The sequence below is a fragment of the Phyllopteryx taeniolatus genome, chromosome 3 (genome assembly GCF_024500385.1).
Source record: "Phyllopteryx taeniolatus isolate TA_2022b chromosome 3, UOR_Ptae_1.2, whole genome shotgun sequence".
Taxonomy (NCBI): domain Eukaryota; kingdom Metazoa; phylum Chordata; class Actinopteri; order Syngnathiformes; family Syngnathidae; genus Phyllopteryx; species Phyllopteryx taeniolatus.
The window spans coordinates 30,613,687-30,638,019 of NC_084504.1; the positions used below are offsets into that span (position 1 = coordinate 30,613,687).

The following is a 24,333-nucleotide window of genomic DNA, read 5'->3' on the forward strand; positions in this document are numbered from 1 at the left end:
TCGCCCCCCACCGCTTTCCCCTCCCATCCTTGTGGGTTCACCATGACCGAGTGTACGTGCGCACGGTGGCTGCACGACTCCGTCTTCCTCGCAGCATGTGTCCACTTTCGTGTTTGTAAAAGCAATCATCAACAGTTTACACACACACTACACTTTCTTCTATCAGTTTGGAACGAGCAGTGTGCCACGAGCAGCTCTGCAGTCCCTCGCCTCTCTTAGCCGACCGTTGGAGGGAAGGCAGGGATAACGTATAAGCCAATAGGATTTGGAGGCAACAAAGCATCAGTCTAAAGATATCCCTCCCAGCGTCAGGGCCCAACCTCAGAGCTTCGCTGCTCTTTGGCCGCGAGGAGCGAAGTGAGCTACGTGCCGCCATCCAAGCGACACCACATTCATATCTCTTGCTGCTATGGAGCACCCTTGTAAACGTTCTATTAGCATCATCAATCATTTTCACCCCGTCTACCCTAATAATGATTAATGAAGACTATACATCCTGCAACGAAGAGGTCAAATCATGTAAAGACAGCCTTATTTTCAGTGTGACAGTCATGATTATACCACCGGGTCGTCTACCTGTGGGAATCGCTCGAATCTGACAGGCTACATTCACCCAAGCACAGTGAGTGTATCTTGTCCGTAATTTGCATTTCAAAGGCAGCGTAAGTGCCATGGTCATGAATTTGATGGCTGCTGAGCAAGAGCCATGTCTTATATATATATGGTGTTGAGCAGCAAGTAAATCCACCTGATCAATCAGGTATGAAGCTAAAACATAATAATAACCCCCTTTATATTAATGTGCAGCACATAGCTTGAACAGCTCAGCGGAAATGCCATTTGTCAGCAGCTCGCCACCAAGTCACAATTAAGCAGTCGCCGATTAGCACAGCCGACACCCCCAACCTCCATTCTCCTGGATTGCAACTTTAATGGCAGTCCTGTCTCCTCTCCTCTTTGTCTTCTGTCTGCTTCTGGCTGATCATGTCTTCAGGCACTGACTTTCATTTTGCAATTTGATGAGTGGTATATTAGCAACCGTCGCATTGTTTCTGGAATTAGATATTTGCTGTTTCAGGTTTACGCGCCAATTGTAACTAGAAAATCATCTGCGTGAAGAATTTTAAGTTTGGGAATACATCAGTTGTTATTTTAGAACATTTTAGAGGTGAACTTCATGACTCTTTCAACAGAAAATAATCGGTGTATGTAAAAGGCAAACTGATGGCTTGTGTAATTGTTATGGATGCCTTATTTGAATTCAGGAGCTTTCTGATATTTTTTTACCTCCATGAGGGACACTTTAAAAAGCTGTCACGCATGTCATCCACAGCCAATGCCCCCTCCTCCTCCTCCCCTTCCTTCCTTGTTCTCCTTTTTGTGATATCCTCTAATTTTGCCAGAGCCCAGAAAAATTTGTTGCGGCGCGTGAGCCCGTTTGATTTCATTAAAGAGAATATTTAAGCATAAAAGTTGTTTAATCGTTTCATGTCATTAGGAGATGGATTTCATTTTGCATACATTTGCATTCTTCTTCCACAAATTAAACAAGAAAAATATGCAAATGTAGGTTATGGCGGAGGTGTTTCTTGTCATCACTTTGGGTAGTTCCATGCTGCAACGCCTTTTGCAGAACTGGGATGACAGCAGCATCTGGATGCCTTGGGGATGCGGTGGGGGAAAAGGTGGAGGCAGTATGTGTAGGTGTGGGCTTGAACATGCGTGATATATGATGCTTCTCACTTTTTTTTGCGTTTTCTGAAAACAGCGCCAAATCTACTTGCTGCATCTCCCACCCAACAGTCTGAAAAGCCGTCATCGCACTTATTGGATTCTGTAATTACCGAGCTCGTCCCCAGTGGTTTGGGTGTTCCTGCGCTGAAACGTATAGTGAGTCAATGAAGATATAAAAGACGGCACTGTTCTTTCAACTGTAGCCTCTGCATGTGTTTTTATCAGCTGTTCCTCTACTGTTGTCCACATGGGTAAGCAGTGCCGCTAATGAGGCGGTAATTAGCAATAGCTCGACGCTTCTTCGCCAGTGCCTCTTGCATTTATCCTTCTGCACCGTCATTTTCTCATGCTGCAATTTCAAGCATCACAGCTAAATTAGTTCCAGCACATTTAAATTGGGACTGCGAGGATGAATACAAATGCGTTTTGTATTTAGTAAAGGACTTGTCCGTTTGGATATTGGTGATTGTTCTACATTAATTTCAATAATTCACGGTCCCCAATATATGGCTTTTGTGGTGAGACCCTAGCATGTCCGTCACGTTTGTGGATGCGTTGCAGCCGGTTGGTCATCAGTGACTTTTATCCGTTTTATAGATGGGATTTAAATTAATTTTTTTTTTTTTTTTTTTTTTACCATGACACAGTTTTGCATAGCCGGCCATACATGGAATGGCGCTCACAGTCGATATTCTGCCGTTGGAGGTAGTAAGTGAAATAATAGTTGAGTAAGGGTGGTAAGGATCTAAAGAGGGAATGCTCGAATGCGATAGTTGGAAAGTGGATAGTTTCACACATGGCAAACTTTGCTGTGGCTTTATTAATAAAGTGGCCCCTTACTCTGTTGACGTGTGCAGATGTCATTTTTAGGCAAAATCTGCATTATATTGGTGTATGCACATAAAAAGGATATAGAGCATACGGTGAAAAATGTGTGTTGATCAGGAAAATAAATGAATTAAATTGGAACCGGAGCAGACAAGATCTATGGTACAGCGCAACCAAAGTACTTTTTTTTTCTTTTTTCCCCTACTTACTGATATATCCATGTGGTACAGAAAGGGACTGAGAGCTATGTTTGTGTGTTGGCCCACTCGGCATGTTGCTGTCCCCTACAATCACAGAAAAGTGACTTTGAAAGATGGTGACAAACCATTAGTTTCATATGTTAGTGACTGAAAAAGCATTAGTCTGCTGTAACAAATTAGACAGCTGGAGCCCAAAAAGGGATCTGGGGTAGAAATGACGGCCTTGTAGTGACTTTGCAGAGTGGCACAGGCCTGATGACACCCAGGCCTCGTGGCAGGGAATGGGGTAATAAATCATGGGCAGTGGCAGTCAGATAAACGGTGTGCTGGAGCTTATTGGGAGGAGAAACTATTGTGACGAGTCCGCGATGGCGACCTGTGTGAATAAGGGTCACCACTACACAGAGGCGAACCTTAACAGCTCCCTACGTCTTAATTTACCCTGAAAAGCCATTACAGCAACTCAGCTTGCTTCTTCCTGACCCTGGACTCCCTTGCCCTGGTCTCCTTCACTCAGAGAGGAACAGTCATTCTTCGGGACCTCGACGGCCCTTTAGCCAAACTCTCAAATGAGCTCCCTAATCACAATGCCGGGTCCAGTTCTACAGCACTAGGAAGCCAGTATCTCAAAAAGTGATACGGGTACGCTTGTTGAAGCTGTGCGCATCTTACTTGCCATTTTGCTTGTTGTTATTTCTTCCACCTTGCATCCTGGTTTATTGTATAATTGTAAGGGATTGATAATATTAGAATAAAATACAAAATGTGAAATTGTGTAAAATAAATTGATAGGTATAATAATAATAATAATAATACAGCTGATTTAACCACAATTAATGATTATGTGTATGGGTGTGGGTCTGTGACAATAGCATTAAGCCTAATAGTTTTGCTTGTATTGCTTCTGACATTCTAATTATATTTTTGACTAGATCACTTTAAGCACTATTGCTCAAGTATTTTGGTAATTTTGTTTCCTATTAAGTATTTTCAGTCCTTCGTGGGGTGCATTGCTTTGGGGAATGATTCATTCTGTTATATAATTACTTCGACTGCAAGTGACGCTGGTTCAAGAAAATGCTTCACTGGCACTTGAAGTATTATAAAGCAACCTTTGTGAGTCACAGCATTCATGAAAGCCAGAACAAATAGTAATGTTGGACTGAGAGTGTGGTTGCTTAACTTGGCAAAGTTAATAACGCGCTAAAAGAGGAGAAACAGTCGTCTCTCTCCATCACTGAAAAGCTATTCAGAAGGACTAAATTGCTCTCAAACTTCACTTCAGCAGTAAAGCCGTGTTTTCTACTCCAACAATCTCCATTAGCTACCAGCTCAAATCACCCGAAATTGGTCTGACGGGAGGCTCATTTCAAGTTTCTTTCAAAAATGACACCCAGTACTGGATATTAGTGTTTAACTTCCCACTCTACGAAAAAACGCTGGAAATCGTTAAGGACTATATTAATGAATTTAATTTAGTATTTTTCATTAACATGAGTGTCGACTGTATAGCCCAGTCATCTGCTGAATAGCTATTCATTTTTAGTTTATGCTTTCTGCAGTTGACCAACCGTACGCATATATACTGTATGGCGTTGTACTATTCTGTGGTTAGGTCCAGTAGGAAAGCGTTTCAGTTTCAATTTATTCACATGTCAAGTAATACAGCTGCACACACGTAAGGACCAGGCTATACTGAAGTGTACCACACAATATGTGAAAAGAGGTACTCAATGCTCGTTGCGAGTAAAGGTGCAGTGCATTCATCCCACCGACGCCAATGCAATATGGCAGTCAGTCAGTTGTGTCGAGATCTGTCGAGATGACCCTTGAATGCCACCTGTCCAACTGCACGGGCAGCTGCCAACATGCCACGAGCACCTCTTCTTACTCGTTTTCTCTTCCAGAATGGTCCGTGTCAAGGCTTGGTCTCCTTCCATTGGTTTCATTCCAAACATCTCCTCTAACCTTTCTTCATAGCCGAGCTTTTCCTTCCTATAGTCTGACTTGTGATTCAATAGTGCTGCTGTTTGTGCGCTACCTCCCACTGGACAATCACACTGTGTGGCTGAGCGGGTGGGGGATGTAAGGGTTCCATTTTCTATTAGAACAAAACATGCCTGTGGGGCCAGCAGGCGTCAACTGGAAATGCAATCTGGGCCTTTGAGCTGACACCCTGGGTGGGGTAGAGGTGTGGCGCAGGGAGCCGGGGCAACTGTTGTGCGGTGCGACTAGAATGAATGTTATCATTCTCCGGAGAGCCCATGCTGTCTCCCCGGGCCCTCTTTCTGCTTCATACATGGACACTTCGGGGATAAGCGGTGCCAGTCGCTCGGGAGGGACAAAGGTAATTCTGCCCATAACATTCTCAAGCCTTTCCTTGGCACCATAGCGGCACATAATGGACAAAATTCCAACTAATCAAGGAGCTAAACCTATGCATACTATATGATTTTGTTGTCATATCAGAATGTCACCCTCCAATTCATAGAGGAAAAACAAGTACCAATGTCCACAAACGGAGAGACGACAGGAACGTTTTACTGTAGGTGGTTGGTCTCTGCAGGGCTGGTGTGAATGCAGATTGGGGGTTCCTGGACATGCATAATTCACCACAAGGGAGATAGCGGAGGAGGAGGGTGGAAAGGAAGGGAATAGATAGATGGGTGAGAGAGAGCTGGAGCGAGGGATGGAAGGAGAAAGAGGAAAATGAGCAGTGCGTCTCAGGCAGCGTCAGCGTCTACAGTGAGGAGGTAATTAGGGAGCTGTCACTTGTTCCTGTCAGGCACCACTCCCACTGAAACATACAATGTGTGTGTGCGCGCGTTCACTTTAGGTTGTTCCTGTGGGGGAGGGTTGAATGCGAGAGAGAGAGAGAGAGAGAGAGAGAGAGAGAGAGAGAGAGAGAGAGAGAGAGAGAGAGAGAGAGACAGGCAGACAGACAGACGAAGAGAGTGCTGATGTTGAATTCAAACGCAACGGAGAGAAAAAGTGGGCAGAGTAACGGACTGACTGCAATGGAAATGTTATAATAGTGGATGAATATGAGTTCGAAGTACACCGCTCAAAGTATTAGTAAAGACGAGCTCGAAACAGGCAGGTTGTGTTCGCGAGATCATGAATGATGATATTTGAGCTACAGCACGTTGGCTAATGGCTGGCAACAAGTGCAATAGAAAATGGATGGATGTATCCTTACATCAAAGTTCACAATATCTGGTACGCTTGCACTCTAATGAGAGTCATCCGCTAATAGAGCTACTAGTGGCGTAGCTCGGGGGGGCTGTACAATCCCACTGAGGAAAACTGTATTCAGCCTGGCAGTTTTCTCCTTCAGGGCACCACACCAGAGGAATTCAGTACCACAATCAATTAGAGATTCTCAATCATATCAATCATTTGAAGTCAATGCAAAAAAAAAAAGGGCTTGTTGACAACCAAAAATGTGAACACTGATTGTGGTATATGTATTTGTGTAACGTAATAGATGGATGTTTTTTACAGATGTCATTAATTGTATTGTGTGCTTTTATTGATATTTTATTTGGTGTGTTTGTTGTATACTTCTTTTTTATTTTATTTTTTATTTTATTTTAGGATTCCCAGTAATGTCAGGCACAGGGACTGCTGATGAAAACTAGCCGTTCAGCTAACTTGGGTGCATTTACATTTATTAAAATGTTAATTTATGTACACTGACTCTATAAAAAAATCTGCCTTTTCTGCGATAGTTTATTATGATTGATACTGTCAGAGAAACACTAATTTCCTAATTTACTGCACTATGCATACCTCACTTTTCGGCCATAGAACGGCAAACAACGATACATTCAGAAAAATAAAAACATATATCCTAAATACACCCGAGAATGATCGCTAGCTATTCGCAGGTGTTATGTAGACAAACAACCAGTCACGCTCACATTCACACCTATGGACAATTAAGTTCAATTAAGATAACATGCATGTTTTCTGAAATGTAGAAGGAAGCCAGATTACCCAGAGAATAATGCACACAAGCACAAGTCGCACATGGAAACTACACACGGGACGCTCGGCACTAAGATTCAAACCCCAAACTTCACAGTTAAAAATATTATAGGAATATATTTTGACAAAATGTGTTTATTTTCATTATAATCAGTAAGTCACAAATGTAAACGCCAACGGTTGCTGGTATATTACTCATCTCAGAATTCCTTTTTAATCTTAAATCAAAATGTTTTTTTTGTGGTATACTACCAAAAACTATAATCACAATAATACGTATGAACAAAAAACATTTGTAAAATAAATACTCCAATGACTCTATGTTACTGTAAACTGAGCTCTTGTATTAGATCTCATTAGACCATGTACCCAAAGAAGGGTCCATGAACACGTGTTAAGTCAGGATACGGCACAACACCGCAGCTGTGTGATATTTTCTGTTAAACATAACATATGCATGCATTATTGACACAAGACTTCCATAAATGTGCTCAGCAGTCAGTGTGTCACTCTCAACCCTGTGCACTCTGATTTAAATCTCCAGCCAAAATAACAACACCCTAATGTTTAAACAATCTAGCTGTCAAATCTGTATGGACAACAAGAATATATTTGGCAGACTCTTAGGACATAGGAAGTCTGAGCACAAGTATTGCAGGTATGACGCACACACAATCACACACAATGCACGGGTATTTAAAGCTGTGAATGCCTTTATTATCTGCAACCCCTCAGGAGACAGTAGCACACCGTATGAGCGAATCAGTGTGGGCCCGTCTGGAGTTTTCATTGTGACAGCGGCACTCATACCACTCACTGGGTGTTCCAATTAAAAGCCACCCCTGCCAGCAGAGCCTCCGCACTCCAACAATACCCGGCTCTTCCACACGCACTCGTGGGCCATGCATGTGCACGCATACACATGTTGCTGACAGTCCACAAACACGGTGGGGCTGACGATGATGGATGGTGTGCGGAACCTGGCCTTGTCTAAACGGCTCAGGTCTTTGCGAGAGGTTTGTCCACAGGCTTTTTCCTCTCATGTCCTCAAGACAATTACCTAACATAGTTCACAGTGTGAGACGTGTGTGAAGGAACTTTTTTTTTTTTTTTTTGCATGGTGGTAAATATATACTGTAGGTGATTATTACACAACATGAGGTTGCAAATTGAGCACGAAATGCTATCCAGGCAGAACGAAAATATAAATACAAGTTCTGTCCACTAAGATGTGCATAATAACAATTTGTACCATCCTTTATACATTAGTTTATTTGCTGCCAACTCTATGTCAACATGGCGATGTCGTAGTGAGATGTGCCAGTTTCCCCGAGCTGGCCCAGAAAGACTCATTAGGGTACTTCAGAAGTATTTGCACTGCAAGGCACTGGCATTAAGCACATCACAAGGTCTAATAAATGCATTATTTAAAAGCTACGCTCCAATTGCTAATTGATCGGAGTCGAGCACCTCATCAATAACACAGAAACGGCCCCCTTCAAGTCAAAATACACATGATTTATACATGAAAGGCTTTTTAAAGTGATAAATTATCTGCTAATAACTTATAAATGTTTTAAATGTTCAAGTTTTTAGCCAGGATTTTTATATGTGAATATTAATGTGTATGTGAGAATCAGTCCAGTTAAGAGTTTAAATATACACTCTCGCTGGAAATCAATATCAATGAGGCAGAAACCCTTCAGTCAACCAGCCAGCCCACTCTATAAAAACTTCTAAACAAACAAACTCTATATCATGCTGCACCTGAAATTACAGTGGCTGAGAATTCTTTTTTTGTAAATTGCAATTCTGAAAACCAACCTTTTGGAAAAACAAAATAACAAAACGCAAAGCAAACTGACACAAAACACAAATGTAAAAAACAAAATCTAAACACATTTAAAAAGAAAAGAGTTGTGGAATACTCTTATTAACTCCAAAATAAATGAAAATTTGGGAAAAACAACATAACAAAACTCAATGTGATATTACAACATAAAATACAAATGTAAAAAAACACCACATTTTTTTTTAAAAAACAAACAGAAAAGGGAGGTAGCGTAACCAAGGAAAATGTGTTTTTAAGTTTAAGTTAAAAACAAGCATCTCTATGGGCCAACTTCAAAACAAGTACTTGACTGCATTAGAAGAGGAAAACTAATCCTTGTTTGTTTCTTTTAATGAACCAATTCTCAGCAACTTTGGATAATAAACATAAATATCATACTAAATAATTGACAGCATTGCTATATTTTCACAGAACCTAGTCTGGTCGTAGGGCAAAATCTGGTGGCTTTATTTGTCATTAAACTATAAATGATCCTGATATTGGAATTAATATAGTGCTTTGCTTGACATGGTGAACTTTGTGGAAATACCTTGCGATACATTGTTACAAGCAGAGGGGAATTTAAAGGAGGCAATGTTATTTGTTTGCCAGACCAATTATTACATTAACATTTACAGTATGCGTTTTTATGAAATAATTGGTCTCGACAAAAGTGGTGGCGTGATTCTGTTGCAACAATATCTGCAATTAAAAGTCATCAAAATAGTAACTAGAAACTAAAGTAGCGTATACGCAAAAAGATTATCGGAACGACTTGGAGCTCTAACGCGTCGTTCCGACCAAAGGCAACAGAGGCTCGATTATTTGATCACTAAAGACTAAAAATTATCCTGTGGTGAGTGTTGTATCAAGAATGATTTTTAACCTTCCTCTTGCTTCTCAAATGTTGGACATATTCAAAAATATTTACGATAAAAAAATGTGCGGGGTCAAATATAAGGACATTCCAGCCGCAGATTCTGTGATTGTCAGGTTGTACGTAACGACAGCCAATCAGGACGCGAGCTGACTGAAGAAGCAATTAGCATGACAAACAAATAATGGTGACCAGAAGCAGCATGAAGCTCAAAGTGATACCGAGTTCAGAACTGTAGGAGCAACTCGTCGGGTTGAGTGTTTGCATAATGCATCCTCCAATTCTCACCACAATAAAAAGTTCAAGGAGAAGCGCAACGGAGTCATCAGGTGCGTTAAGAGCTTGTTTAGCTGCTGCTTCATGTTCCTTTCCATCGATCTCTGTGACTTCAGGTTACTACGTCATGTCACGGTTGATTGCGTAAGACTGGTTTAGGGACGTGATTGTTTGTTGTGGTGGACAGATCATTAAGTGAGTGCTGTCATCATCAGTGAGGGTCTCTCCGATGTTAAAAACCTTTGTGTGTTCCACCAAAGCCGACAATCCACATTTGGGTAGGAACCAAACTATAAACCTTCATACCTTCTGCATGACTTTTATTATTAAGATTCATGCAACATTCGCTGAGGAATTCTGGAACATCTTGAAAAATCTTATTTGCAATGTTAACGGAAAACAAAACATTAGCCAGTACTTCCTTGTCCCATACTCCACCCTACCAAAAGGTTTCTTGGAAAGTGGTTAAGTGTATCAGTCTACTAATTAGCCAGTACTTTGTCCGAAAAACAAATCAGTGGAACTAATTGTGATGCAACAATTAATAGAGTTGTAGGTTGCAGGATGTAGTGGGAATGAATGATCATGATCATAACAAGATGATATTTCAGAAGAGGCGGAGACGTTAAATGTAGAGGAATGTCTCTATGTTGGCTATTCTTAGAGTTGCCATAGCTGAGCTCGTCGTGCCACGGGGGGTTGTCACTTTCCAGTGAAGAGACGGGCCATGCATACTGTATGACGGGATCTCCCAGCAGCCACCGCATTGCCCCATGGAAGCTAATGCTAATCACTGCCACTGGTATTGGCCCACACCCCGACAGCCCCCTCGCTCGTGGACTGTCAGCTCACTGAGCGGGCTCCGCATCACCAGGGAGCCAAACACACGCTCACACTGCACTCAAACATTCCGTCAGTGAGCGCCGCCCTGGGAGGCGGCGGATAAGGAGCTAGCCAAGATGAACGCACACTGGCTGGCATGCCCAATCTCGATTTCTGTGTGTGTGGAGGGTCAGGCGTCGACGCACAACTGTGTGTCGAGCATGGCCTCTCTGTATGCAGATGTATGTACACCCACATTTTATGATGACACTAATGCGTGATGCTTCTTCAAATATAGGCATATCGTTCATCTGCTAATGAGTAGTGGGAGATGAGCCTGTTGAATATGGTAATTTGTTGCTGTATTAACCTTCGCAAGATTGCTTAGAATGTTAGAAAATATATGTGCGCATGTGTGCTTTAGGTGCATGTGTATTTACTCGAGGCCTCGTTGCCTTTGTTAATTCTTGGGCTTTCTCGTCTGGTACAGGAAAAAAAAGATAGATTAGCTTTGTGCTGTCTGTATTTGCGTATTCATTTAAAATGTTCCACTCTCCGAAAATGCCTGAACGGATGTTAGTATTTGTTTTGCTACACTTACATACGTAGCTGTATAGTCTGCATATAAACAGGAAGTGAAGTGTCAGTTGCTCTGGTGCAGCCAGCCCAACCTGAACACGCTCAGATGATTGTCGACGTCAGGAGATATCCTTTGGCTTGGCTGCCAACTGCCTTCTGTCAAACCAGGTTACAAGTTACTTTTATTGTCAATTCTTCAATATGCCGAACACAAATTACAGTACTCAACGTCCAAACCTTCGAGTTTGTGGGATTTTCGTCCTGTAGTATTGTCACATGGCCATTGTTTTGCCCATTTCTGGTGTGTCATTGTTATTTCCTTTATCATTATAGCCTTGTAACTTTATTATTATTATTATTATTAATATTCATATTATTATTATTATTATCATCATAATTTTGAACACTTATGTTGCTGATCAGCATTACTACATCATCTTTATTTCTTAATAACATTCTGGGCTTGGCCCGTTTGTGCTTGTATCATGAATGTATATGTCATCATGGATAGTGCTTTTGCTCTAGTACCAGAGTGACACCAACTACTGGCAACAAATGCATTTGGGTATTTTTAGCATACGTTGCCAATTCTGATCTGCTGCAAACTACTGCAATTAGCAAGCATTCCTTATATAGTTACATGTATTCTTACTACTGCATTCAGCTAATTTCTTCTATTGTGATACGTTTATGTTTATGTCACGACACTTGTTGGCATATTGTTATTTGTTTGCTTGGCATAAAACTGGCCTTTTACTAAACTATTAAATATGTGGGAGTGTTAGGGCCACACTGGAAAAAAAAAAAAAAACAATTGTAAAATTTTTTTTCAAGAGACAAAGTCATAATATTATAAGGACAGTTGCTTTTTTCAAGAAAAAAGCCATAATATTGCAAGAGTAACGTCATAATTTTAAGGCGAGAAGGTTTACAATTCCAATGAATTCCTTGCAACCTAACATACTTTAAACTCGTAATGTCATTCTTTGATGTTTGTTAAAAAAAATTGCTATATGACGAGCCGTGAGAGGGCCAGTGCTAAAATGAAGTGAAGCGAGAGAGAGAGAGAGAGAGAGAGAGAGAGAGTACTAAATGGAACAGAAGATTTGAAGCACTCTTTCAGTGTGTGTGCAACTCGCCAAGGGCTGTCAGAGAACTGCATTTGATTGTTTACATCCAAATTTCAGCTTGTAGCCAACGCGTGTGACGTCATGCACATGGGATTGCAATTCCGTGTGAAGGGAGCTATTGTATATTTTCTAAATATTTATTTCTTTATTTTATTATTATTATAATTATGTACAGCACTCAATTAAAGCTGCAGTTGTTGGTAAAGTACTCTAGCAATAAAGTTGAGTTGCGATAATCAAACAAAGTCAACAAAAGTGAAAATTTCAGTCCGCAGCAAGCATCACTATCACTTTGTTTTTTTCTTGGAAAAGGACCTTGTCTAGAGGTTGTCCCCCACAGAGGGTGAATTCTGTGGATGATATACTTGAGTGGTATGTTGTCCTTGTCTGCAACATGTAGCCGATGCTGGCGGTTCATATGGATGAGGAGTGACAGGGTCAAGAGGTGAGGAGGTGTCTGTCATATAAGGCTATGCCTTTGACCTCATGTTCTCATAATAAGGGGTAAGGACCCTGCTTTGTCACTCCTAGGTCAGGTGACAACACGGCAGGCAGGCAATGGGACAGCGAGACAGCAGCTCATTTCGCTGGGAAAAAAAAAAAGGCACCCGTAGCGCAACATACCGTCAATAACATAGTCACTAGTAACTGAGTGGCACGCTCTGAAATGTATTCATTTAACAATACTGTATATATGTAGTTGTACTTTGCACTAGTGTGTCAGTTAAGAGCTGTTTTGACACTTTCTGTATGACTCCCCTGCATGTGTGAATAAATGTCTGTGGCTTCATCCACCTATTCCATCTATCCATCCATCCGTCCGTCTGTCTGTCCGTCCATCCATCCATCTCTTTTCTTCCGCTAGTCCTCATAAGGATTGCGGGTGAGCTGGAGCCCATGCAAGCTGACTTTGGGCGAGAGGCGGGTTTACACCGTGGATTGGTTGCCACTCCATAAAAGAGTATATATATAGAAAAACAACTATACAAACTCACACGCACTTATTGACAATTTAGAGTAGACAATTAGTAGACAACCTAGCATGCATGTTTTTGGAATGTGGGAGTAAGCCACACAAGCATGTGGAGTATGCAAACTCCAGACAAAAAGGTCCAAGCCAAGATTCAAACAAAGAACCTTTGTTCATTGAGAGAAATTAGGAAAATATTATATTTACATTTATTCTTCCTACTGCATTGAGCTCATTTATTTCTATTGTGACATTTTTATGTTGATGTCACGACACTTGTTATTATATTATATATATAAAATATGATAATAGCACTGCAAACGCAAAAGAAAGCACAAAACTCTCCTGAAAATATTTGCCGGTGTCAATCACATGGAAGTGGCTAATACTCACTTCCAAACATACAAACATGTCGGATACACTTTTGAAAAACTGAATTTGGCAAGTTGTGTTCCTCTAATCCTCTCACTCAAGAGCCCAAAGCCATATTTAGCCCCCTCTCGTCTCTCCTTTACCACGACTAAGTCCTCTTAATATTCCTATTGGCACACATTAAAGCGGGGGCTGAAAAATGGAGGGATGCCATGCAGCCAAAAGTAGCATTAGTCATCGGGGTCATGCTTCACTGTGCAAAACACAATCGCTCACACATCATATTAACTGCCACCCAATGACAAGTACAATTGAGATGGCAAGCAACAGAAGAGCGCTATTTAATTTAACATCCAATTATTACAAGTTAGCACCCCTTGATCAATGTGATAAAACTCACAATCAACGTAGCATGTGACACAAGAGGTGGGGGCCTGCAAACATTTTTTTTGGGGGGGGGGGAGAGGTTACTGAGCACATAGATTGTAGGAGGGGATAAATATCCATCCCAAATCTTCTCTTATGAGTCACTCGACACCCTCACATTTTATTGCTGCGAGAAGGGTGTAATACGAAATAACATCAGCCTTTATTAGTGAGTGCCTTCTCTTTTTGTTTCCACCTGCATCAGCGTGCGGCTACATCATCCTCGAAAGGTTAAACAGACTACAAGCTCATGATATGCAGCCTGTCATTCTGAAGGCGGCAAAGTCTTTCACATCCACGCTAGATCAATTCACAACAGGCCTGCCACAGCATCCCGGCAGCCATGCTATTGATTATCAGTGCCACAACAATAAACCAATATGACATGTCGCCAACTTTGTTGCACCGCAGGAAAATTTGTCATAAAACCGATGCCATGGCCGATTAATTGCGCTGTTTACAAGGTAGGGAAGCGGAAGATTATTTCTGATGCTAAAAGGGTTTGGCATAGGCATGTACTGTATATAGCTGCATTGCATTTAGGATAGGGACATATTTTCAGGAGGATTATCGTTACACTAACTACTGTAGCTAATGAGGCAAATTACAGCGATGATGTAGACGATCACGGCTCCAATAATCACGAGGATGAGGAGGAAGCGCGGGATCGTCTTCTTTTGTTCAGCTAATAAGAAATAAAAAATGGGAAAGAAGCCAAACGACACCAAAGTTTATTCTCTTGCATCAACTGGAGGATGTGACTTAATAAACCTCTGTGAATATAAACTAAAACAAACATGCTCAGCTCATGTGGCAGAGCATGGCAAAGTGGAATAAAATCCATTTAGTAATTAACCAAATCTGCATATCACCATTAGCCACCATTAGCATAGTGTGTTCATGTTCAAGACAAAATTCTATTCAGCGTGATCAGAGGCTGGAGACACAGCGGAATAATCAAAACGAGGCCTTAAAGCGGTTAAATCCTAATTCAAATATATATGCTAATTGATCTGGATTAAAATATAATCTATGCAAATTATGCATCTCCTTTTAGAGTTGCGTCTGTTGTTGTTTTTCCTTTTTTTTTTTTTTTTTTAAGGATCGTTGCAGCAGATTCACTGCACTGAGATCATTGAGATGGTAAATGTTCACATTTTTTATATGTTTAGTTTGTTTCTTTCTTGCCGATCTTCTTTTCCTTTCCCTTGACTATGATTTTATCTCTCAACTCTGCACTCTGAGCTCAGTGGCCAATTGCTTTCATATTTCAATCGGGCCCTAAAAATAAGCATCTTTTTCTTTTTCTTTTAAAAATGTATCTTTTCACATTGTCTTTTGTAGAATGCAGCCAGCCACTCTTTGCGCGGGCAGACTGGAGGTCACTCCATTATCGCACACTCGAGCGCACGCCGCTGTCTGACTTTTCATCGTCACAAAAAAACCTCACCTTCCTTATCCTTGGATCTTCGAAAATGTTTGCTATTCACATCGTTTTGGAGAGACTAAATTCTCCATAAAAGTATAAATGCATTTATGGCATTTTATTAACACTTACTTTTATAGTGTTGGTCATAACTCTTCACATTTATTTCCCCTCTGTCAAGTTATTTGCTCTGTTCATTTAGTTGATGGCTAGAGTGCACATATTGTACCATATGTTGCAAATGCACGGATCCATTTGCAATTATTAAGAAGATAAATCGATCTCCTGTGTGGACATACATTACTTTATTGCCCCGTTCCACTGCTTCCCATGCTGTAATTTCCATATGACTGTGGTACTTAATTCCCTATTGGCAATAATGTGATTCTTCCCTAGAAAAGATGAAGAATCAATATCCTCTCAGGCCCGTGGGTTGAGGGGAAAAAGACGGGGGGCAGGGGGGGAAAGGCCATCCACTTCAATCCTATTGATATATGTCACTGTGAGATGGTCTCGGTGATAATGAAATAGTTGAAAATGTACACTTTATGTGTCAGTGAGTTAGTTTCTATTAGGTTTCCACCATATTCCCTGCAGGCCATTGTCAAAGCTAAACTATTAGTGCCTTCTGTGGGTAACATTAACCTTTCTCCACAGACTTACCAATATCTCATCACGGCCCCTGGTCTTGCTGACCCGCACGTCCAAGCATTGCCCCTTCTCCAGGATGGCCCATCTCCTATAGGCCTTTTAAATATATACATAGATTATAAAAATGATCAGGAACCAAGTTCATCACTGGATGCATTTTGTGCCAAACTGGCAATGTCATGAACTAGAACCATTACCCACCTGTCTCCAGGGGACCGGAGATGTCGGGGTGCTTTCTGCTCTTGAATGCAAGCATTTGATCCATCCCATCGTGGAGAGATTGTCGGCTCATGTTTGGGTTAGATGCTCGGAGGATGAGTTGGATGCTCATTGGAATAATCGGAATAATAATAATTTTTGGGGAAAATTGATTCCCATCAGGTGGTGCCACAACGCTCCCAAACCACCATTAGAGCCTGAAGAAAGTAATTCCCAGAAATGGCACGATAACAGTAACGGTGAATTGAGAAGGCGAGCAATTCGCGTGGAGTTAAAAATCAAGTGTAAAACGTGATTGCAAAAACTGGCTCATGTAAAAAAAAAGAAAAAAAAAAAAAAAAAAAAAAAGAACACTGTTTCATCTTACCGAGACGCCAAAAGTTGCAAAAAGATACAGTATGGTAATCTGTCTCCAGGAAAAAAGATGGTGAGTGACTTAAAAAAAAAGAGGAAAAGAAACATTTATTTGGAGACGACGAAAGAGTCACATTTTCTTTTGTTTTGTTTTTTTATATATTGCGGCGTCATCAGTCTCGCGTGCGTGTAGTTTACATGCCAGTAGAAGCTTTGTGTTGTTTATGTCAGGAGGTTGATTGTTGTGGTGGTACCCGCGGCTGCAGGCCTCCCTAATGAAGGTGTGCATAATAAAATCAGTGCAGCAGTGTCCTCGTCTGCGTCCCGCCTCTCTCAAACTCCATCTGATTGAAAATGGAACAGCTGTGATGATTTAATTTACATGTTAATAACCAACGGGCCTCCAGAAAATCGTCCAATAAATGCCTTTTTATTACCGGCTGTATCTGCTGCGACGCAGGGGAATGAGTGTGAGAGGGTGTTAGTGTGGGGTGTGAAGGTGAGGGGGGGGGTGTAATTAATTGTTTTAAGCGATTCTATTAAAACAAAAAATGATCTGGCGGTGGTGTGCTATGGACTAGTTGGCAGAGACCGGCACATGTTCGACGAAGTGAGGGGGTGCAGCAATGATTTGGAGGCGCTGTTTGGTCAGGAGTCTTTCCTGCTCCACCTTAAAATTGCACATTTTCACCATTTTATATTCGCCTGGATTTTCTTGATATCTTCTTTTTGCTTTGGCTGAGATGTGTGATGAATAAATGGAGTTCATATGAACACGTTTGTTCCATTAAACGCGCATGTGTTTGTGGTTTCTCACAGCAGTTTGCTTCTTTCTTCTGACACTTTGGAATTTTGTAACTGTTATTAGCATCCTCAACCCCATCTTTTATTTTGATCGTCATCATTATGGCGGTCTTTACTACTCTCTTCATCGGTGGAGCTCAGAGTTCAATCATTCAGTGGTTGCCATATTGTTGTCTATGCACAAGTATTATTTGGTTGGGGGAAAAAGACTTAGACCACCACACCGAGTGGGTGCCAGATTTGTTAATTTCATTTTATTTTCGCCGGTGCAACAGTGTAGTTTTGGTTTTCATTGGAGGTGCAGTGAAATGTGTCACCCCAATTTTTTTACAAGTACAATTAAAAAGGCTTGTGTTAAGATGATACGATCGCATATGTAAATTAACAATCTCACTGTCAACTGTTGAAACCACACACATGACATCATCGCCATAGTAACACAGATTGATTAAGTACCTAATTAAAGCAGAATAAGGAAACAGCAGTAAAACCAACGTGCCACACACGATGAGTGACGTGTCCAGGACATTTTTACTGGGGTACCCACAGTGGGCAATAGAGCGAAGGAGGGGTAGCAATGGCATAGTGAACCTTAATGAATGCCCGGTGATCTTGATACTTAATACAGATTTTCAATCCATTTCATTGCATTACTGAATCGTATCCATATTTCAAAACATCCATTGCAATCTGTCAAAATCTAAACCTGATGTTGCAATATGAGCAACAATAACATGCACGCACCTTTATATTCCGTTTTCTATTCGACTTCAACACATCATTCTTTAAGAATGTGTGATTTATTTCATCATACTCATTTTAGTTTGCATTATGTGTAGAATTATATCCAAGATAGGCTACTTATTTATCAGATATTTACCAAGTGAAATAAAGCCCCTTCTCTTCCCAATTTGGGATTGCAAAATCCATCTGTTTCGCTCCAAAATCTTTCATTGGTCAACCCGGAGGTGACCAGCGATCAGCACTTGTTGACGGTAGTATTCGCGGCGTAACAAAGGCAAGAGGACGCCTGTGTATAAAAGCACGTGAGGTTTGACACTCGGCAATCGTTCCTGCCGTTGTGCTGAAAGAAATTGCTGCCGACCGACAAGTGTTGTATACGTCGCACCTGAAGCTGGAGCTGACATTGTCACACATGTATTCATCTAACTTCAGAATGCTGTGTTGTGATGTGAAAATGTACCTAGATGCTTTTTTTTGGGGGGGGGGGGTTCTGCAATAAAAGGCAAATGCTGCACTTGTGTCCAAAAACAGGCTTGATACTGCTGGCTTCTGGTGACATTCACCATCAGAATTTGCCTTGTAAAAATGATCCATTCTCCTTTTGTAATATCGCAAAATGCTAATGGAGCATGAGCGTCGGCCCTTTCACATGATATGGGCTCTGCATCAGTTGCTCAAAATGGATCAAGTCTCTCATTTATTTTTGTTGCCGCAAAATCAGGAATGTATTTTAGTGATTTCATTGTATTTTATTTGAAAATGAATAACGTTCACTAAATAAAATTACAAACAATGACTGAATAATTGATTTATTTGGGCTATTCCATGGGTTGCTGTACCAGAGATTCTCTGTTGCACAGATAAACCTTACAATTTAAGTACATAAACTGAAGCACCTTGACTTTGTTTCAGATGATGCATTATAAATGTAATATAGTCAAATGAAGAAGTAACACAGTCCAGTGCACCACATGGCAAAGACTTTATTTAACCGAAGGAGAGAATTGTAATAGTCGATCCTCTTGTGTGCCTGTTGTCCTCTGTGATTTAAACTCAGGAGCCCTCCCCTCTCTTCATCCTACCTTTCACGCTAAAACCACCCAGGGTTGGATTCCTCCCCGACTATGGAGAATAGAGGGAGAAACTCAGGCTCCCTGTGCTCATCTTTCCCACCCCTTTTCATTCTCTGCATCTTTTCTCCTCCTCCCTCCTCCCCCATGTATCCTCGTCCTCAGAGAGGTGGCCCTGCCACCACGGCCATTCATGTCATTGTCAGCGAAGCCACATGGCCGCGTCTCCCTACTTCTCTTGGGATATGGGAGGGCAGCGCCGAGACGGGGCCCTCACTGGGTGGGAAGAGCAATTAAAGAATAGAGGCAAACATATAAAGGGAAAGAACAAAAGGTAAATGAACAAAAGGAATAACAGATTAGGGAGGGAGGCAAGAGGGAGAAAGTTTAAAGTCCGTGGAACTCATTAGGGAATATTCCCAAGGAGTATAGAGTGGTGCACACCAGCTCAGTGGCGGAATCTTTTAATGATCCAAATACCTCCGAGCAGTTCTACTTCCAATCACGTCAAATGCCGCAGGGAGAGGAGATGTGCGCGAGGCATTTTTATCCTTTTGCTGTGCTGTTTTGTGGAGTAAGTTTCATCCGGCATCCTTGTCAGCACTTTGATCACCAGGTGTTCATTTTATTGACTTGGCTTACTGCTGGTGTGTGACATTAGACAACGCAAGTTGACTGGGGTCCTTCCCGCCCTGAGAGATTCGACACAGTCGGAGGCGCAATGCATTTCGGTGCCCTAAGGCCTTGTCACGCCATGAAGGCACAAACAACACCTAAAGCTGTTTACCTTTCAGTCTTAAAAGCAAAGAGATCTGACTGTGACATTGCAGAAAGACTGAGATACATAACCAAATTTATGCAAATAGAATAATGTTTTTGTGGGCTGTAAAGAAAAACATTCCCGAGCCATGTCATGTTCGCAGCTGGGACTGCCAAGGTGAGCGGGCACGCCGATAGATACAGTATAGCGGAGAAGAAAAATACAGACACGGTGGGAGAGAGAAGACAGGTAAACAGAGAGATCGTGCCTACGTGTCACACATTCCAATACATAGCCCAGAAAAGTTGTGTGGGTGGTTCCAGGGAAGCGCCAACTTTGCAGAGGTAAAAGGCCACTGTAACCGGACAATGACGGGAGCTAAGCGTCTGTTGCCGGGGAGGGGCCGGGGCCTATTGTGGGAAGGGCACGGAGCGGCTCTTAATGCCAGTCATGGTTGTGCAGTATTTGCATGGGCTGCCAATCACCCCAGAAAGGAATGCAGGCGGGTCAGAAGGGTCAGGCGGGCGGAGTCGGGCCTGAGAGTGAACACGGCAAGTCCTGACGCATCAGGGATGCTGGGCTGCAATATGTGGACTCCGTGTTACTCTGACTGCCTAATGGGAGCCTCATCCAGAACACAAATGAGACCTCATTGACCAGAAACCACATCAAGATCAAGCATTGTCCAAAATTCTGCCTTAACCAACTATGAATTGAACTGGTTTGAATTTGAATGGCACTTAGTAGGTCTCTACCAAGATTGATGTAAAGATCCCGCACAACCGTATACAAATGTCTTTAATTGTCACACTTGATGTTAGCAGGCCACTTCCTGGGTCATGGGAAATGATGTAAGACATTCCGCACAACAGATTCCGCAGTCGCATTTTTTTGGTTCTAGGGCAGGAGGAATAGGTCCATCACGACTCAACTGACAACAAGAGAAATGTGTGTTCATTAGTTTGCAGTCTATTTACTGGTACATTGAGAATGGCAGAGTCCTGACTTACAATACGTTTGCGTTATGGATGGTCAAATGTGCTCCATCACAACGTTCTTCTTAAAATATTGGACTATTTGCTCACGCAGTTGTTCACAAAGTGGTGAACCTCTTCACATCCTTGCTTGCGAACAACTGAACCTTTTGGGGATGCCCCTTTTATACCCAATCATGACACTCATTTGTTCCCAATCAAACTGTTTACCTGTGAAATGTTCCAAACAGGTTTTTGTTAAGCGTTCCTCAACTCTCTTTTGATCCCCCTGTCCCAACTTTTTTGGAACGTGTTGCAAGCATCAAATTCAAAATGACAGAATATGTGCACCATCCCCATCTGACCATAAGCAAAATCTGTGAAATAGACTGGAGAGAAAGCAAATTGTTTGTGCTGTGGGCTTTGACAGGTGGCACCAGCAAGCCAGTATTAGCAAAGGATAAAAGAAATGGGATTTGTAGTCGTGAGGTAGTGTGTGTCACCAGGTGGTGTTGATGGGTGATGGGGGGGGTGGAAATCAGCGGCAAGCTGATAAGCATCTGTGCGGGAGCAGGAACACTGGCAACATCCCGGCTCACAGAAATTCCCTTTTTTTCCAACTACAATGTGTCACTTCGTCTGCTCTCGTTGAAGTTGAATTGTGTACAGTCAAATAATTGCATATCAAAGTTGTCTTCATCAATCTAGCTATTTTAATATATGTACCATTGCCCTCATAACCAGTTGTAATTTATTGTCTTTATTTACACTCTGAGATGGAGATGTACCTTTTGGACAGAAAATGGCACCCCTAATTAAAAAAAGTTCTGTTGAAAGACAGAGAGCTCATATTTAGTTAACCTTTACGATTATGTAATATGAGTTCTATATAATGTTTTGTTAATCCTTATTGTCTGACTCACTGAGTTTGTCTTTGTATAAATGACTAAACTTGATTGATTAGCGCATTCCCCCGACAACGGTCAGAGTGCTTTCCAGCAGTAGGTGCAAACAACAAACAAAGAGCAGCTGCAAATATGTAAAACAGGGCAAAGGGCAGGTGTTGCAAGACCAAAAATAAAGACAAAGAGCATTTTAGCTATGTTGTAACAATAGAGTAGCAATGATAATTGATGAGGACGATGATGATGGTAAATATATGTACAGCATATGTTTGAATGTAATGCAAATGAATTACAAACAACCTTTCCACTGTCCAGTAGCTACTCGTCCTATCGTGGTTGTATTCGCGTATTGACAGGTTATTGAGGTAGCGCATGATACAAAAGGTGCAATTTGTACAAGTTGGTCAGTTGTGGTTCGTACATGAGGAATCCAGTACGGTACTGATTCTCAGGTGCTGGGAATTCACTGGTACTCATCGGTGCCCGTTTGTGGCACTTTTGTGTGTATTGATGTGGTAACAAATAATTCATTCAATAATAAAATCTAAAAATATTTCAACTTAACATTTGCTTTTCAATACACCGTATAAACTTTGACAAATATAACTAAATGACATTGTAAGTTTAAAATGAATTAGCAACAGAGGAGGTAGTAAAACAAAGCTATAGTAAATTTGTACAAATAATAATAATAAAGCTTAAATAATACAATGAATAAACTATTAAAAATGCAAAGTGCAAAGCAAACCTTTATGCAATGAACGGCACAATGAATGAATGAAGATAAATAGTAATTGTGTTACGATGTATTCATGGCCTCCTCTGTTGCTTTTGCTATTTGGTACCTGGTTTTATCGATTTACTTAAGACAGTCTCACATGAATGCTGAACTTGAAACCAATTTGTGAGACTCGACTTGCTTGACCGAAAACCCCGAACTGTACTGCCCACCGATTGCCATGAACGCCGTCTCCCCGACACACCGCCAGGCCGGTAGCTTGCTGCTAATTCATGAAGCGCTGAACTTTTCCCCGTCTCCAGTGAAGCTCCAATCAGTACCCTCCACTCCTCTGCCTCGGCCGTGGTTTAACGTCGCTGCCCATCTCCCGTCATGCGGAGTATTAATTTTGCTCTGTATGGATTGCGTCGTGTTTGACTCTCACAAACTCCGTCGCTTCGTTATTCGCTTGTGGATCCGTGCTGGTTTGTTGTGAACGTGAGTGACGTCATTACGCTCTTGGGCGGCATTGCTGCGTCCAAGTATGCCATGAAAAATTGGCCAACTCTTCAACTGCAGCTGCCCGCATTCACAGAGGCGCACTTTGGTCCCGAAGCACGGTATTCGGTCGTTACCAAAAAAAGGACCGATTTCGGTCCCCATCCCTACTTAAAATAGATGCCTTCTTTCAAGTAGACCCTTGGACGTGTATTAAATATGTTTATTCAACGCCACCGTCTTTAAAAAGCTAAACATGCTAAACAATGTAACCGCTTGAGGACAACATTGAAATCCCGTCACATTGAGTTCTCCCACTCTTGTGGCCTGAACGAAATGAACACGCAGAAGAGTGTAAAGGGCACAGTAGTAGCCGGCCGTTTGCGCCACAGACAGAAGTGTGCATCCTGCCCTGCGGCTATCTGTGAAAGTCGCTCACGTGTTGTGTGAAGAACTCGAGCTGAACAGCAGGTGGAGGTATGGCCTGTCTCCCCTCTCGCTTGTGCTGCTGTTGAAGCTTGGGTAGATTGTGCTTTGGAATCAATGTGACATGAAGCAAAGCGATACCTTGGTGGTAACAGAACTTGCAGCATTAATAAATGAGCCGTATCATTCACTCTGAGGATCATCTGTGCGATTGAAAATTAGATCAACAAACTCTGGTGCAATTACTTAATTAATAATCTTACCTCATATTTAACGCAACATCTCAATGTCTCCTGTTTGGTTTTTGGTGACATAAGTTTAACCCCCCTCCAAAGAGCCTCTATGTTGCTACTGCACCGTTTTTTTTGGTTTTTTTTTGCCAACCACAAAGTGGAAACGTTGGCTCCCCCCTGCTTCAAAATGTCATCCTTTTTAAATTAAACCTACAAAACAACCCTGAACCCTTGCGCTTGAAAAATATACAGACATGTTATCCCTTACGTTGAAAAATACACACCCTATCAGTGAATGTTTGGAAAAAGAGGTGAGGGAAGAAGAAAAAATGGAAGGGAGCAGACTGTCTCTTATTGACTCAGCGGGCGCTGCGCCACGCAATTAGTCCCGACTACGAGGAGAGGGAGAGGTGGGGGGGAGAGTGAGATAACCTAAAAAATAAAAAGCTGTCTGTGGAAAATTTGGAGCACTTCCCAAAATACACAAACTTTCCCGACGAGCACATTTCTTCGGTA

The 24,333-nt window shown here is 41.7% G+C and overlaps 1 long non-coding RNA gene across 1 annotated transcript in view; it reads left to right on the plus strand.

Moving 5' to 3' along the window:
• The first annotated feature begins 4,984 nt into the window (after nucleotides 1-4,984).
• LOC133475887 (uncharacterized) overlaps nucleotides 4,985-24,333 on the plus strand; it is a 35,634-nt gene continuing 16,285 nt past the window's right edge. The window contains exon 1 of the long non-coding RNA XR_009787973.1: nucleotides 4,985-5,109. This is a non-coding gene — a long non-coding RNA (uncharacterized LOC133475887). The remainder of the gene's footprint in view (nucleotides 5,110-24,333) is intronic.